Source organism: Mercenaria mercenaria, chromosome 6 (assembly GCF_021730395.1).
Source record: "Mercenaria mercenaria strain notata chromosome 6, MADL_Memer_1, whole genome shotgun sequence".
Classification (NCBI taxonomy): Eukaryota; Metazoa; Mollusca; class Bivalvia; order Venerida; family Veneridae; genus Mercenaria; species Mercenaria mercenaria.
The window spans coordinates 84,811,388-84,829,251 of record NC_069366.1 but is presented as its reverse complement, the minus strand read 5'-3'; the positions used below and the strand labels follow the sequence as shown (position 1 = coordinate 84,829,251).

Below are 17,864 nucleotides of genomic sequence, written 5' to 3'. Positions count from 1 at the left end.
CAACTTGCCTGGAGGGGCATGCAAAGTCTCCCTCCATAATCTCGTCACATGACCTAAACTTCTGCCGGCCTGACTTTAAAGTTCAACAAAAACAAAGCTATTACAACATCCAACTCAGTGCCTAAAACCACATTATTTTCATTCAGTTTTATTCCCAACACAATCTGATTGGCATGCAAAACAGCATGCAACAGGTGTTTTGATGTTTGTAAATATTTCAGTTCCTACCTTTACCTGACACTTAATATCAAACATTCTAAGATATTTTTTCTGCAATAAAATATCAAACTGGCATTTGAGAGACTACAACTTATCTTAGAAATTCAGACTTTAATGGCAACGTACTCTGAAACTTGTTACTCAGACTGTCTGATTAGATCATAATCTACACAGGAATATCAGAATTACACAAATAGTAAATAAAGTAGATATTTATACAATATTTATCTAAACTGATATTATTTATATTTCCTTTTCATCTTTTGAGTGCAGAATGATTAGTCATGGTTTATTATATACATAGGATGTACCATAATCGTTGATGTATATACATTATGTAAACAAATTGATTATCCAATGAAAGAAATAGCCAAAAAAATTTGAAATGATAATTTGAGAATATTTCACAACCTTGGAGACCTTTAAGAAATTTCATTACATTGATTTTGCCCATTCAGTGCAAATCTGTTGTAACTGTATATCAATAAACACAGAACATTTGCTCTAAGGTGACGAATCATTCCTTTTCAAATAAAAATAATGTTTTTCTTTTCATATATTTAAACTGACAAAAAATTTAGATATTAAGCATTTATTTCTAGAAACAGAAGTGTTTGGGACAGAATGCAATACACACAGCATTGCACAAATAAAATATTAATTTAGCAACCCTTAAATATTTTTTAAACATGAATAAAATACCCCTGCAGACTGTTTACAGGACAGAAAATCAATATTAAATACCAATTCTATAAAAATAACAGGTTAAAAGTACAAAACAAATATCTCTCCAAGTATTGTGTAATTAATATAATAATTTTTTTTTATTAATCGGGACTGTTATACTATACAAGTGCTCCAAGCAGTAGGCCAAACGGCTGAACATGATACCCCTCCGCGATACCCGTCGCGTTATCTCAGAAACACCCCACTTAAATCATTCCTGTTGTCACACACTTCATTTATTCTTTTCAACAAAATGAAAGTGCAAATACTTGCATGCACTTTTTTACAATCACAAGACAATGTCTTATCAGTATTTAGAAACTTTGCACATTTTTCTAGATCTGTTTTCTTACAGTAAATATAAACTTTGTCCCCTACTTACAGGATATGAAAATTTAGGAAATTTAGGTACATAAATATGGTAGTGTTATACAGTCATTTTACTATCTGCTGCACACCCAATTCTATCTAGAAACCCCAAAGCTGCTGACATGGCCAAAAACAGAATGGAAGAATCTGAAAAAGTGTGAACTTTGCACCCAAGTTACAATTTACCTCACAGTGCTTCAATATCTTATCTCTGAGAAATTATGTTTATATCACAAATACTGAAAAAAAATAAAATAATTTTTCTAGATTCTGCTTTATTTCTCAGAATGTCAGAAAGTTCCTCAGGGAATGTCTTTAATAAGCAATGCTAAAACACAGTTTGCATTAAAATTTGAGTTTGTTGTGTAAGTGCCCAGTCTGGTGGCCTGCCAGCAAACATTTGTCACATAGCCAGTTAGACAACTGCAAAAAACTGAACCAGACATTTGAAAACATTACTAAAACACAAAACTATCAAATGTGCATGTACTTTAACTGACAACTTTTCATTCACTTTTACAGACAAACATAATATCACTTCTTTGAGGATCTTACAAGTTTGTGTTCAGATCCTATGTTTTGTTCACTGGAAATAACTCCTAAGGCTGTTTTTAGGTTTTATATAATCATGTCCCTTTTCTTCCAAAAACATAGATAATCATAGCTAAGAAAGATCAATCCAAATTTGTAAAACAAATATTTTCTTTTTTTAAATTAACAAACAAGATTATATAGTTGGTAGCAAGACAAGACTCTTACCTGGGTACTTTTAATGGAACTTTGCCAGAACTGTGTAATGTAAGCCATTACAACAACCTGAAAGTAAAAAGTAAACTGACCTTTCCTTCTGAAATCTCTGCAAAAACAAGAGCTGTCTCCATAGGATGACACATGCCCCCGATGGCACTTTGAATGAATAGTTATGGCCGATGTTAGAGTTTAGGACCTTTGACCTACGGACCTGGTTCTCACGCGCGTTGTCTTACTGTGCCACACATTCATGCGTAGTTATTTTAAAATCCATGCATGAATGACAAAGATATGGACCGGACACGCCGATCATTGCACTATCATGAAATATGACCTTTAACGTCTAAGTGTGACCTTGACTTTTGAGCTACGGACCTGGGTCTTGCGCGCGACACATCGTCTTACTGTGGTACACATTCATGCCCAATAATTTTAAAATCCATGCATGAATGACAAAGATATGGACTGGACACGCCCATCAATGCACTATCATGAAATATGACCTTTAACGTCTAAGTGTGACCGTGACCTTAGAGCTACAGACCTGGGTCTTGCGCGCGACATGTCGTCTTACTGTGCCACACATTTATGCGTAGTTACATGAAAATCCATCCATGGATGACAAAGATATGGACCGGACACACCCATCAATGCACTATCATGAAAAATGACCTTTAACGTCTAAGTGTGACCAAAGAACTAAAAATACACAGAATGGCAACTGGAGATAATCCCACGTCATCTCATGTAGAGCGTCATCTTATTTCAAAGCATTTGCCGACTTGATCAATCGTGATCAAATCAACAGACGCTTACTGAAGTATAAAACTGGCGGTACGCCCGGCATGTAATAAACCTAATCAAGTCTTTTTTCAAACAAAAACTGTTGATTTCTCAGACTTCCAGTCATAAATTCATTCCTTCCCGATGTAGAAAATACTAATAACATTAAAAAAGCACCATTAACATTATAAACAAACGATCCGAAAGTAACCTTATTTAAAAGCGTTTGCCGACTTGATCAATCGTGATCAACAGACGCTTACAACGAGATCTCATTCAGTTGTCACGGGATATTGGCGAGATTTGCTCTATATGCCTTTCAAGTTGCCGATTTATTTATTTTTATAGCTCTTTGGTGTGACCTTGACCTTTGAGCTACGGACTTGGGTCTTGCGTGCGACACGTCGTCTTACTGTGGTACACATTCATGCCAAGTTATTTGAAAATCCATCCATGGATGACAAAGATATGGACCGGACATGAAAATTGCGGACAGACCGACAGACGGTTCAAAAACTATATGCCTTCCTTCGGGGGCATAAAAATCAAAATTTTCATACCGGCCTAGTCTACAATACTGTTTTCTGTTAGTTCCTTGTAAGCCGATCATTAATCATTTATATCTTTGCCCATTTGCTTTGATTTTAATTAAGGATGACATGGTGTAATAGCCATATTTCATATCTTGTAACTGGATGGTAATATTTAAATGAAACTTGATCACTTTAAAGACATTCAAAATTAAAAACTTTTCACCGAGAGATTTTTCAATTTTTATCATTTTATGGGGAGATAATCGGTATTGAAGTTAACATTGATGCCTATGGGAAATCTATAATTTCTTTGATTATGAGAATCTGAACTTGAGTTTCGAGAAAATTTTGCAGTTGAAAGCTGCATTATATGATTCTGATGCAAACATCAAAAAAAAATCTAAAATTCCCGTAGGGAAAAGGAGAAATTCATTTTTTTCTAGTTTTCAGGGGAGATAACTCATGAAAAACTTATATTATCAGGGGAGGTAATCTAAATGAAATTTTTGAGAATTTCTGTCACTATATAACTTGTCAACATGCACCTTATTTCTATCGTTTGACATTTTTTAAAGCTCACATTTTCAAGTTGTATGTACGCTTTTGGTGAAATTGAGGCCTATTACACCATGTTATCCTTAAATAGCAAAAGACCAGGAATCAAAGGGGTGCAAGTTAGATCAATAGGCAAGACAAAATGTTCTCAGATGACAACATGTGCTTCGCCTTTGATTCATGCAGGAAATTACTGTTCCTCTGCAGAGAAGTACTGTCCCTTTGCCTTTGATAAATAACAGGAGTTGTCTGAAAGACAGCCAATGCTCAACTATCCAGAAGCAAGAATACTACACTAAATGTTAAAATATCTGCAGTTTCAATCCAGTATCAGCATTACTTTTGGAAATAGTAACTTGCATGGAAAACTTTTTTAAGTTCAAAAGGGGACAGAATTTTGTAAAATACATGTCAGAGTTAGGGGATTTGATGCTATGGCCTAGTTTTATAAACCCGAAGAAATGTGTGAAGTTTCCATTCAATATTTGCATTAGTTTTTGAGATAGTAACTTGGATGCAAAACTTTAACCAGGATTTTCTAAGTCCAAAAGGGGGCATAATTTGCCCAAAATACATGTCAGAGTTATGGGACTTGAACCAGTGAGATTAGAAATTGACCATTAAAAAGAAAAAATAAGTTTAAAAGCTATATGCCTTTAAATAACAGGGGTTTTTTTTTTGCTCGATTTTATAGCCGTTATTCGGTCATGTTCCCAAATGAAAATAGTATCTTTTTTTCCCAACTGAAAGCAAAAAATTCCCAATTGAAAGCCAAAAAAATTCAAGAAAAATCAATCAGTTTTACCAAGAAAAACAGCAAATATGTCTTTACTCCCGCATCTTGACTTGTAAATTTCCCGATGAAAAGTTGCCCGCCATCTTGAATTTGAAAAAATACATCGGTATGAAAATAACCGATAATTTAGCGATAAAGTTATAAAAACTTATCCAGTTTACAATGAATCAATTATAAATGCAATGCCCTAGTTATGTTTTCATAAATAATTTATCAAAATGTTTTTATAAGGCCGAAATCTGTATTCGAAGTGCCTGGCGGCAAGCGTCACTATACTCCGAAATTTCGAGTTGAAATTTAGACACAAAATACGTTCGTTCAACTTAAATGATATTATTTATTTTGCATTTAGGGGTTAAATTTGTCTAGCATTGAATTAAGATAACAAAAAGGAAGAGAATTAAGTTTAAATTACCAAATTTTTCGAATTATATTGGATAAAAAACAGACAGCGACGCTCGTGAGCACCTGTTATAACTCGGAATTCGGATAACATCTTTTTTCGGATACGTACGTTCAAGCATACTTTATCCTGTTATGTGTGACGGCTTTCTAGCGTTTAATTTTCATTTTGAGGTTTAATGGTGAAATGTTATGCAATCATCGCCTTCTGTAGCACAGTGAATTATTCTACTGACTTCTGTCAGCAGATAAAAATTCCTGGGAAAAAATGTTGAAAAATCATTGACTCAACTTCTTTCAGACTTACACTCATTAAAACATTCAACTTTATATATTTGTGTTAGATGACTTTCTCTTCGATTTATTATAGTTGTGCTTAATTCTGTGATTGTTTTTAAAAATCTGTTGTAGGACAATCTGATCCATCATTTATTTTTTATTCAACTGAATTATTCTAAAAGCCTTAATTATTAATCATTATCAAAAGCTTGTTAGTGTTAGTTTGAAGAACCTATGTGCGGCTGCACGAAGTCGACTTAGCCAAGAGTCACTGGTCAGTCTGATGAGGATGTGTATCCACAAAGTCATCAGTCGCTTACCAGGGTTGACTTGTTGACTGTTTCAAGAATATGAAAGTCTGTGAAATTGATCTGTAAATCTTATCACACTGAGTTACAGTTAATTAAACATAAAAATCAGTAATTGTGTTCATTTTGGCTTTAACATGAATGGCTATTGAAATTTGTACTTTTTCCCAATTTGGCAAAAATGCCGCAAAAATTCCCAATCCCAGGGGTATGGGTCATGTTCCCAAAATGGTGAGAAAAAACCCTGTAGTAATAGCTATATGTTCTTGAAGTAAAACTTTAACCAGGATTTTCTAAGTCCAAAAGGGGGCATAATTTGGCCAAAAACATGTCAAAGTTATGGGACTTGACCCAGTGATGTTGGTGATTGACCTAGAAAAAGAAATTTCAAAGCTATATGCCTTTAAATGGTAGCTAAAGGTACTTACATGCAAAACTTTAACCAGGCTTTTCCAAGTCCAATAGGGGGCATAATTTGGCCAAAATGTCAGAGTTATGGGACTTGATGCTATGGTCTAGTTTTATAACCCAGAAGAAACATGTGACGTTTCAAATCAATATCTGGATTAGTTTTAGAGATACACGTAGTAACTTGCATGCAAAACTTTAACCAGGATTTTCTATGTCCAAAAGGAGGCATAATTTGGTCAAAATATATGTATGGGACTTGACCCAGTGAGGTTGGTAATTGACCTAGAAAAAGAACTAGAATGTGTCTGTAGGACACAGGGTGTGCGCCCCCCCACCCCCCCCCCCCCCCCCCCCCACCACCCCCCACCCCCACTGGTACATTTGTCACAAATAAGGGGCAATAATTCAAATGTCTGCACTCTTAAGGGGGTATAGCCTCAACAAACATTTTATGAAAAGGATTCATTATTCTAGGCCATATACTTTTTGAGCTAGCATCACAAACAAAAAATCCACTATTTTGGCTATTTCAAGGGCCATAACTCTGTAATAAGCGCTAAGATTCTACAGAAAAATACCAAGTGTGCAAGATCACATCATGATAAAGGCTCAAGCAAGGTTTCATGAATTTACATCAAATACTTTTTGAGCTAGGCACATAATTAGGAGAAAATGTGCATTTTTAACTATTTCAGGGGCCATAACTTTAAAAATAGGGGATGGAGCCAGCCATAAAATAGGAGGTGCGCAAGTTTATTTCATTATGAAGACTCATGCAAGTTTTCATCCATTTATATCATATACTTTTTGAGCTAGGTGCTTCACAAGGTAAAAATGTGCATTTTTGACTATTTCAGGGGCCATAACACTGAAAATAGGTGGCAGAGGCAGATAAAAAAAATAGGAGGTGCACAAGTTCATATCATGATAAAGACTCATGCAAGTTTTCATCCATTTATATCATATACTTTTTGAGCTAGGTGCTTCACAAAGTGAAAATTTGCATTTTTGACTATTTCAGGGGCCATAACTCTGAAAACAGGTGGCAGAGGCAGATAAAAAACAAGAGCTGTCACTAATGGTGACAAATGCCCCCGCAGCGCCTTGACCTTTGACCTGGTGACCTGGACTTTTGACCTGGTGACCCCAAAGTCAGTAGGGGTCGTGTACTCAATAAGTACTATCAGTATGTGAAGTTTGATCCTGGGTGCAGTGGTTCGCGAGTAAAGTGCCTTCATGCAAAAAGTTAACGCTGTGACGAACGAACTAACGAACGGACAGTTGAAAACTAATATGCCTCCCTTTGGGGGCATAAAAATAGGAGGTGCGCAAGTTCCTATCATGATAAAGACTACCGTAGATACCTATGTATAATGCGCACCCGTGTATAATGCGCACCCCCGATTTTATCCCAAAATCTTGGGAAAAAAACATTTTTGGTCAATTTTGAGATGGATGGAAAATGAAAGTAGAGTTTACATCGACACTGGTAATAAATTTTATCTCCGCGACGGAGAGCAGCATCGGTCTTGCAGTACTATGGATTTTTGTTTTCTCGAAAATAAAACCAGTAAAATATTGTTGTATTTGTTGTTTTACCTTTTTTAATTAACTATTTTGAATAAATAAATAGCAGCTGATTCAATATTTCAGAATGGTATCTTTCAAAATGACATGAGCTTCTCAATTCAAACCGATAACAAAAGGTGTGATAGTCTTTTTGTCACGATCAAATAGCCAAAAATTACCGGCAATTAACGTAACGTGTCACCTCGTGTCAGTTATGTTGTTCACAGTTTGATCTCGTTTGACGATAATTCCCGATCTTTAATTAGTATCATAATTTTTGTGATTTATTAACATTTCTTTCATCAAAATACTTTTAAATTTATATGAAATTAATTTTGTTTGAAAGAAAAATAAACCATTCGATCTTTTACGGAACGTAACGGCAATCTTAGATTTTAGCGGTGACAGTAAGCACGGGGAGTAGTTTCCCTTTACCAAAATGGCGAACATCGATAACAAACTTGTTTTGAAGTTGGAAAATTGTCTATACCTGTGTATTATGCACACCAACGGTATCTAATGCAAGGTTTAATCAATTTATATCTAATACTTTTTGAGTTAGGCACGTCTCAAGGTGAAAATGTGCATTTTTGACTATTTCAGGGGCCATAACTCTAGAAATAGGGGGCAGACCCAGATGAACAAGAGTGCCAGAATGTCACAATATACGCCCGTCACAGCAAATTTCTTTACTCTAGCACCTGTATTTGCAAATGGAATTTTAATTTTGTGGTTGTTTAGTAATCATTGTAAGTCATTTGTTTTTCTAAGTCCACAAAAAAACTCCTTACCAGGTAGAGATACATTAAAATACACCTAAAATTCGAAAGTAACATCTATGTTGTACCACAGAAAAGTGGTCTTGTTTTTTCCCTACGGTCAATTATAAAAAAGTTACAATATAAGTTATTTATAGTAACAACTAAGGGAAGATAATCTTAAAAAAAAAAAAAAAAAAAAAAAATCAAAAAAAAAAATTGTATGTCCACACAAAAATCTTTACCAGGTAGAGATTGGTCAAAATACACCTCATAATTGGATGTAGCATGCATGTTGTACTACAGAAAAGTGGTCTCGATTTTTCCCTACGACTAGTAATGAAAAAGTTGCAATATAAGCTATTTATAGTAACAACAAAGGGAAGTAATTCTAAAGAAGGGAACTGCGCATGACACTTCCTCTCATGATGGTGTATAATTGTGCCTAGTTACATCTAAATCCTTCCATGCATGAAGAAGAAATGCTTCGGACAAAGTCATTCTTGTATCTGACCTTTGGCCTCTAAGTGTGACCTTGACCTTTGACCTAGAACCTGGTTCTTGCGCATGACACTCCGCCTCGTGGTGGTGAACAATTGTGCAAAGTTATATCAAAATCCCTCTATGCATGAAGAAGAAATGCTCTGGACAAGGTTTTTATTCTTGTATCCGTTGACCTCTAAGTGTGACCTTGACCTTAAACCTAGGGACCTGGTTCTTACGCATGACACTCCGCCTCGTGGTGGTGAACATTTGTGCCAAGTTATATCAAAATCCCTCCATGCATGAAGAAGATATGCTCCGGACAAAGTTTTCTTTCTTGTATCCTTTGACCTCTAAGTGTGACCTTGACCTTAGACATAGGGACCTGGTTCTTGCGCATGACACTCCGTCTCTTGATGATGAACAATTGTGCCAATTTTCATCAAAATCCCTCCATGCATGAAGAAGATATGCTCCGGACAAAGTCATTCTTGAATTTGACCTTTGACCTCTAAGTGTGACCTTGACCTTAGACCTAGGGACCTGGTTTTTGCGCATGACACTCCATCTCATGATGGTGAACAACTGTGCCAAGTTTCATCAAAATCCCTTCATGCATGTAGAAGATATGCTCCGGACAAAGTCTGTGGACGCCGCCCGCCCGCCCGCCAGGGGCGTTCCCATAATACGTCCCGTTTTTTCAAACGGGCGTATAAAAATAGGAGGTGCGCTAGTTCATATCATGATTAAGACTCATGCAAGGTTTCATGAACCTATATCAAATACTTCTTGAGCTAGGAGTGTCACAAGGTGAAAATGTGCATTTTTTACTATTTCAGGGGCCATAACTCTGGAAATAGGGGGCGGAGCCAAACGAAAAATAGGAGGTGCGCAAGTTCATATCATGATAAAGACTCCTGCAAGGATTCATCAATTTATATCAAATGCTTTTTGAGCTAGGCGCGTCACAAACTTCGGACGGACGGACGGACAAGACCAAATCTATATGCCCCCACCACTCATGGTGGGGCACAAAAAATAACTTTCAAAACTATATGCCTTTAAATGATAGCAACTGGACTTGCATGCAAAACTATAACCAAGGTGTGACACCAACACCAACGCCAGGGTGAGTAGAATAGCTCAGACTAATCTTCTAATAGTCGAACTAAAAATGGGAGAATTATTCTCTCTTATACTTTGGAAGTAAAGGAAAAATCACTCTTCCAAGTTTCAACCAGATTTGATATTGTAATTTTTAGGAAAAGAAAACTGGGTCATCTTGGGAATGGTCTGAATGATGATTTAAATTATTTAAAAGCAATGGAGATGTTGGCAACTTTATAACAAATTTGTAACATACGGGAGTGCTCGATTCTTATTTACCTACCAGAATTTGTCTGTATCTGTAGAAAGAATCCTAATGGGCTAATAATGCTGGACCATCATCAGACATCACATCAAGTACACACAATATTGCACTTTGCAGGCACCTGTCAGATAATAATAAATTAATAATTGATGAACACTTCAAACAACCTACAGATAAGTTTCTTTACATAACATTATGCCTTAATGTAATTGGCAATAAGAACTGAAGACAGCAAGACCACCCCATATGCTGCCGTCTGCACTAAAATGGTGTAATATATCTACTTTACATCACCTTTACCGGACCTTAATGACCCAAAAGACAGTACTCTACCCCAACACCAGGTATTGGCTCTCACTAATTATTTATCATATTTCAATTTGCTAAACATGATCTGTTCTGCTGCCCAGCTCCACAGGAATATCCAACATGCAATATTGTCATCAGACTCCCTGTCACAATCATAGATCTTATCTCTCCCGGAAATGAGCAGCTAAATAAAGACCTACTTAATTAATACTTGTTTCTCAGACCCCTCCCTGACTCCCTCCTCTGTGCACTGTATACACATGAACTTTGTATGTTGCACAGAGGTCCTTGCTCCTAAGAAGTAAATCTTCTAGGAATCTGGTCTAGTTGAAAGAAAATTAATTCAGGGTTCAGTATTGTACTGTATTTTCAAATCTATTCCAAAATTATTTGAGTCCTGACCATCACATGTATTGAGTACAGTTTTTTAAGTACTGCCTTGGTAGCCTAGTGGTAGAATGTTGCTTTGAGTGTGGGAGGTATTGGGTTCACTCCATGGCTTTCATACCAAAGATGAGACAAATGGTACAAAGACCTTCCTCACTTGGCTCTCAACATTAAGAGGACAGTTCTAGGACTGGTCAGCCAGGTATCAGTGTAATGTGACTAGATGGGTATCATTATCGTGACTGCTTTTGGCATAATATTCCAGCGCAGCAGTTTATCATTGTGCTCACTGCTACAACCAGACACCATCGTTTATATGACTGAAAAAATGTTGAAAAGGACCCTTAACACAAACACACACAAATGAGCCGCACCAAGAGAAAACCAACATAGTGCATTTGCGACCAGCATGGATCCAGACCAGGCTGCGCATCCGCACAGTCTGGTCAGGATCCATGCTGTTCACTGTATCTCTGATTGCAATAGGCTTTGAAAGCGAACAGCATGGATCCTGACCAGACTGTGCGGCTCAAATATTTTTTCATCATACCGGTAATTCGATATTTAGAGAGTGTAACTCGATCAAAATTGTGTAAAATCACATGCTTTACTTTTGTAGCACAAGTGTAGGAGTTGTGAACTATGACAGATTTATGTACAGATGTTTTAAATATCAACAGTCTGGCCTGTCACAAAAAAAAGTGTAACAAAAATTCACCAACCATCTTTTTCCTTGACTGTAACTGTATTACATCTGGTACAATATAGTATTTGACAACCTAGGGGCGGGGCCGTTGACAACTGAAAACATCTGCCTCTTGTTATTACAAAACCATTTTACTCCTAAATGGACAGTAAAACACAATGATGCACTTTTAAATGAGACACAATTCAATTACTCATTAAAACAAGAGCTGTCACAGGAGACAGTGCGTTCGACTATTTCGAAGCTAGATAGTGAAACTGGGCACATCTGAGGAAACTGGAGCTGTCACTGGAGTGATTCCAATGGTGGATGAAGATATTGCACAATAGCCTGAGTCAAAAATATTAAGTAATAAGAGAGGTAAAGATGAAGTGTATCAAAACACTATATAAGTATATTCTAAGCAAAACGGGGACATAATTCATTAAATATTGGTGCAAAAGTTATGCACCTTGTGTCATATGATGTGGCTGACAATGTGGAACAACTACTTCAAGTTTGAATTAAATATGCATTTCATAATAACTGAGATATAGTGAAAATGCATCAAAATTAACCTTAAATTCTAAGTAAAAGGGGGCTTAATTCATGAAAAAATTGTGCCAGAGTTATGCACCTTGTGTCATATGATGTGGGTGATGATGTTAAACAATTATTTTAAGTTTGAATCAGATCCAATCAGTAATAACAGAGATAGAGTGAAAGTGTATCAAAACTTAAACCTGAAATTCTAAGTAAAAAGGGGGAATAATTCATGCAAAAATTGTGCCAGAGTTGTGCACCTTGTGTCATATGATGTGGATGATGGTGTTGAACAACTATTTTAAGTTTGAATCAAATCCATTCAGTAATAACAGAGATAGAGTGAAAGTGCATCAAAACTTTAATCTGAAAATCTTAGTGAAAAGGGGGGATAAATCATGAAATATTGGTACCAGAGTTATGACCCTTAGGTCAGATGATGTTGGTGATGATGAGGAATAACTATTTTAAGTTTGAATCAAATCCATCAAGTAATTACAGAGATAAGTAGAAAAAAGAGAAAGTGTAAAAAAACTTTTACCAAGGTGGCGACGCGGAAAGACGCTGATGCCGATGCCAGGTCGAGTAGGATAGCTCTCCTTATACTTCATATAGTCGAGCTAAAAATACTGGAACTATTTCGAATTCTCATTTTTTTCAGGATTTAAGAGCGGGAGAACCAAACCTGGAGCCTTCATAATATGGTGTCTCGCCTGTCTGCTTACCTCAGGATAGCGCAGATCTACAGATGGCAGGGTTGTAAGTTTGATCCCTATGTGAGGCATATGTCCTTAAACAAAATGACAGAGAGAAAAAATAATTATATTTCTATACGACCTGCAACCAAACAACATGTTGTTTTTTACTGATGAAAAATAATGATATAAAGGAACCTGTTCACTTCAGTCATAAAAATAATTGAATGGTATATATATTGACAGATCATGATGCATTTAATTTCCAGGAAGCTTTTGTTCAATATCTACTGAAAATAACTAATTTACTCAAATATGACACGATATATAATATTATGAATGTGCCTGCAGCATACCACTGGACTTAATTAGATTCAATCACTAAAATAACTATTCATTAATATAAAAAACAAATTCCTTTGAGAGTTATGTTTGGCAATTACAAGAAATTAACATTGCAGAATGATAACCAATTTAGGCGTTGATTAAAAGTTTCCTCACATGTTTAATGGGATTCATTCACACTTTTAGTTGAAACTTTGTTCCCCTTTAGCCTGCTAAATTTCTATAATGGACTGGTCCATCATTCAGTTTGGGCAATACCATTTATTATTTGAAGGGGCGTTCACTGAAAATTTACTGACTGAATAGCGAACAGTGCAGACCATGATCAGACTGCACAGAATCACTTGCTACCAGCAGGCTAAAGGTTAAAAATCTCTAAAAATGCTGGTGTTGTGGAAGTGACCAGTGGTACAAACTCATTGACAGAAATTCTTTATTACAATGTTACCTTTGTAAATCTTTTAAAGATGGTTCTAATTATGCTGGCTGCAGTGAGCAAAATATTTTGACTTTTTTTCTTATTGAACAAATTTAACCTGCCGCTAGCAATAAATTGACTTAAACAATAGTACTTCACACATATTTCACGTTTTATACAGCATCATCACCTGATTTAAGAAGGGAAAGTTACCATGTAAGGTTTTTTTGACTATTAAAGTGCATTTTGACAAATTTCTGGCTGGTCGTAGGGTCGAGCTAATTAATGTTCATTTTACAGGGCATTCAAATGGTTGGACTTGAAGATGACCGTTCTAAGCAGGGTCACACTATACATACTGGTGCCTGTCAACAAAGGTTAGACTGTATTTATCCACAAGCTTTAGTTGATATTTATGTTAGGGTTAGGGTAAAAACTAGGGTTTGCAATTCTTTTCTGGACTGCAGGCTGCACATGATAGATAAAAATCAATCCCGATATAAGCAGATTACAGGAAAATTGCATTGTTTGAACCAGTTCTCTGGCAAGTCAGAGAATCATTAATATCAATAACCAATACCCTGCTAAATTTCTATAACAAACTTATCCATCTTTCAATTTGGACAGTACCATTTACTGTAAAAAGGGATGAACACCAAAAAGTTACTGACTGAATGGCGAACAGTGCAGATCATGATCAGACTGCACAGATGTGCATGCTGATCATGATCTGCACTGGTCGCAAAGGCAGAATTAATCATTTGTGAACAGAGTCTGTCTGGCTTTAAAAAAAAAAGACTACCAGTATAATGTTTCATTTTATATTTAAACAGTTACAGTGAACTATGAAGTCAAAAAACTTAAAAATTTGCTAAAAAACAGATTTTATTACAGGTAGCTAACTGCGTGACGATATATCTGCATGCTATATGATATATACCCTTATTGCCTGTGAACAGTTTCGTCATGATATTGAATTCCTCATACTCCCTGCAGGAAATTAATTACACAAATGAATATATGTGTAGAATATATATAATGCATGCAAAGATCAAATTTCCATGTCATATTGGGTAAGGGCTAAGGCTATGATAAATTAAATTCAACATTTTCAGATACCGGTACTTGCAAAATAGCTACTAAGAAAACAAGATCTGTCGGAAGGCAGCAATGCTCCATTATTCAAAAGTCCTGTCCCTAAAAGAAGTTCAAAAAAGGAAAATATAGACTAAACAGGTACAAAAGAGGCAACATTTTGAGTCATAGAACCTGTCTTAGAAAAACTTTTTGAGATAACAGATCATACAAAAAAAAACTGTATGAATGAAATGAAATGGGACATAACTTTGTAAAAATGCAAAAGAGAGTTATGCATGTCAGATGATGAGATTATCACAGTGAACAAGAATATTAAGTTTCAATCCATTTCCACTAATGGTCGCTAAGATACTAGCTTTCATTAACATTAACCAAGTCCGAACATGGCCACGGCCAAATGAGTGCAATTATAACTCTTCATATTCTTCAGATTGTCAACTAAAAAACTATATTATGTCAGGGTTCAAAAGAAGTGATGTAACTAAATTAGAAATCAGATATCAGCTGGTCATTAGGCCTAAAAAAATGTTTTTTATCCGGTAACATGCTCAAAACTAGATGCCCACATGCAACATGTCGAGCCCGTCAGCTGTCAAAAGGACTGGGAATTGCACACGGCACTCTGTTGCATTGAGGCAAACATTAATGCCAAATAAAACAAGAGGGCCATGATGGCCCTATATCGCTCACCTGTTATCAATGCACTTGAGGACAAGAAGGCCCTCAGAAAAAATATCTAAATCCAAAGGACAGGAACAACAAAGGGAAGAAATTTAACCAAAAAGAAGAAAAAAATTCTTACAAGGTATAGATATGTCAAAAAACACCTAAAAATTGGAAGTACCATCCATGTTGTACCACAGAAAAGTGGTCTCAGTTTTTCCCTATGGCTAATAATAAAAAAGTTACTAAAAATAAGCTATTTATAGTAACGTAAAAGGGAAGTAATTAAAAAGAAAATATTGTAAGTGAACAAAAGAAGGATCTGCCAAATAAATATGTTGGCATAAATGAAATTTCAGATCAGTATCTTCATTAGTTACGGAGATACACCCATTTTAATTTGAAATAAAGGGAGATAATTTGACATAAAATCAGTCCATAGTTATCTACCCTGATTGTCTCAGTCCAACTAATAACAATAATGAAATTTCAAATAAGTCCTATAAGTACTTACTGATATAAATCCATTTTGATTACAATCAGGGGAGGTAATCAGATATAAAATAACTCTGGAACCTACGATCTGATTTGTCATGGAATCCAAGATTTATTGTTGTTGAAGATATTTGGAAGTTTGTATCAAATAAAACCATAAATGAAGTCTCTATATGGCTGCAAAAGCCAAAATAGCAGATTCTGGACATTTAAGGGGCCATAACTCTTGAACCCAAGATGGAATCTGGCCAGTTCAACAAAGGAAGCAAGATCTTGTGGTGATACAAGTTGTGTGCAAGTTTGGTTAAAATCAAATCATAAATGAAGCTGCTATTGTACAGACAAGGTCAAAATAGCTAATTTTGGCCCATTCAGGGGCCATAACTCTGGACCCCATTAAGGGATCTGGCCGGTTCAAGAAAGGAATCGAGATGTTATGGTGACACAAGTCTTGTGCAAGTTTGATTAAATTCAAATCATAAATGAAGCTGCTATTGTGCAGACAAGGTCAAAATAGCTAATTCTGGCCCTTTCAGGGGCCATAACTCTGGAACCCATAAAGGAATCTCGCCAGTTCAAGAAAGGAACCAAGATCTTATGGTGATACAAGTTGTGTGCAAGTCTGGTTAAAATAAAATCATAAATGAAGCTGCTATTGTGCAGACAAGGTCAAAATAGCTCATTCTGGCCCTTTCAGGGGCCATAACTCTGAAACCCATTACAGGATCTGGCTAGTTCAAAAAAGGAACCAAGATCTTATGGTGACACAAGTTTTGTGCAAGTTTGGTTAAAATCAAATCATAAATGAAGCTGCTATTGTGCAGACAAGGTCAAAATAGCTATTTTTGGCCCTTTCAGGGGCCATTACTCTGGAACCCATAATGGGATCTGGCCAGTTCAAGAAAGGAACCGACATGTTATGGTGAAACAAGTCATGTGCAAGTTTGGTTAAAATAAAATCAATAATGAAACCACTATCGTGCAGACAAGAAATAGTTGACGCACGCACGCACAGACGACGGACGAAGGGTGATCACAAAAGCTCACCTTGAGCTAAAAAAAGATTGCAAAAAGTTACAATACAAGTTATTTGTAGTAACAACAATGGGAAGTAAACCTTAAAATGATGGTGAACAATTGTGCCAAGTTACATCAAAATCCCTCTATGCATGAAAAAGAAATGCTCCGGACAAAGTCATTCTTGTATATGACCTTTGACCTCTAAGTGTGACCTTGACCTTAGACCTAAGGACCTGGTTCTTGCGCACGATACTCCGTCTCATGGTGGTGAACATTTATGCCAAGTTACATCAAAATCCCTCCATGCATGAAGAAGAAATGCTCCGGACAAAGTTGTCATTCTTGTATCCTTTGACCTCTATGTATGACCTTGACCTTAGACCTAGGGACCTGATTCTTGTGCATGACACTCCGTCTCATGATGGTGAACAATTGTGCCAAGTTTCATCAAAATCCCACCATGCATGAAGAAGCAATGCTCCGGACAAAGTCGTTATTGAATTTGACATTTGACCTCTAAGTGTGACCTTGACCTTTGATATAGGAACCTGGGGTTTGCGCATGACACTCCGTCTCACTAAGGTTAACACTCATGCCAAATATAAACATGATTGCTCCATGCATGTCAAAGTTATGGTCCGGACAAACAAATCCGGACGCACGCATGCACGGACGCACGCACGCACTGACGCACGCAAATACACCGAACAGCCATTTGGACAACTATGTCGTCGCTTCCACAAGTGGGCTCGACAATTTGGGTAGATATGTCGGTAAATTTTTTTTTCAGAATTTTTTTTTGGGGGACTTTTCGTAAATTATTTTTGTGTCAAAGAATGATTACAAATAAGGTAGTTATGCCTTAAGAGCATCAGTAAGTTGATTTCTAACAT

General features: G+C 36.3%; 1 protein-coding gene across 2 annotated transcripts in view; it reads right to left on the bottom strand.

Annotated features, from left to right (window-relative positions):
- The window catches only part of LOC123548347 (breast cancer anti-estrogen resistance protein 1-like), a 73,594-nt gene extending 63,160 nt beyond the window's left edge, over nucleotides 1-10,434 (bottom strand). For both annotated transcript variants that reach the window (XM_045335539.2, XM_045335538.2), the window contains exons 1-2: nucleotides 10,332-10,434; nucleotides 2,074-2,130 (exon numbers count right to left, since the gene is read on the bottom strand). The gene's annotated coding sequence lies outside the window, so the exon portion shown is untranslated. The remainder of the gene's footprint in view (nucleotides 1-2,073; nucleotides 2,131-10,331) is intronic.
- Nucleotides 10,435-17,864: the final 7,430 nt, after the last annotated feature.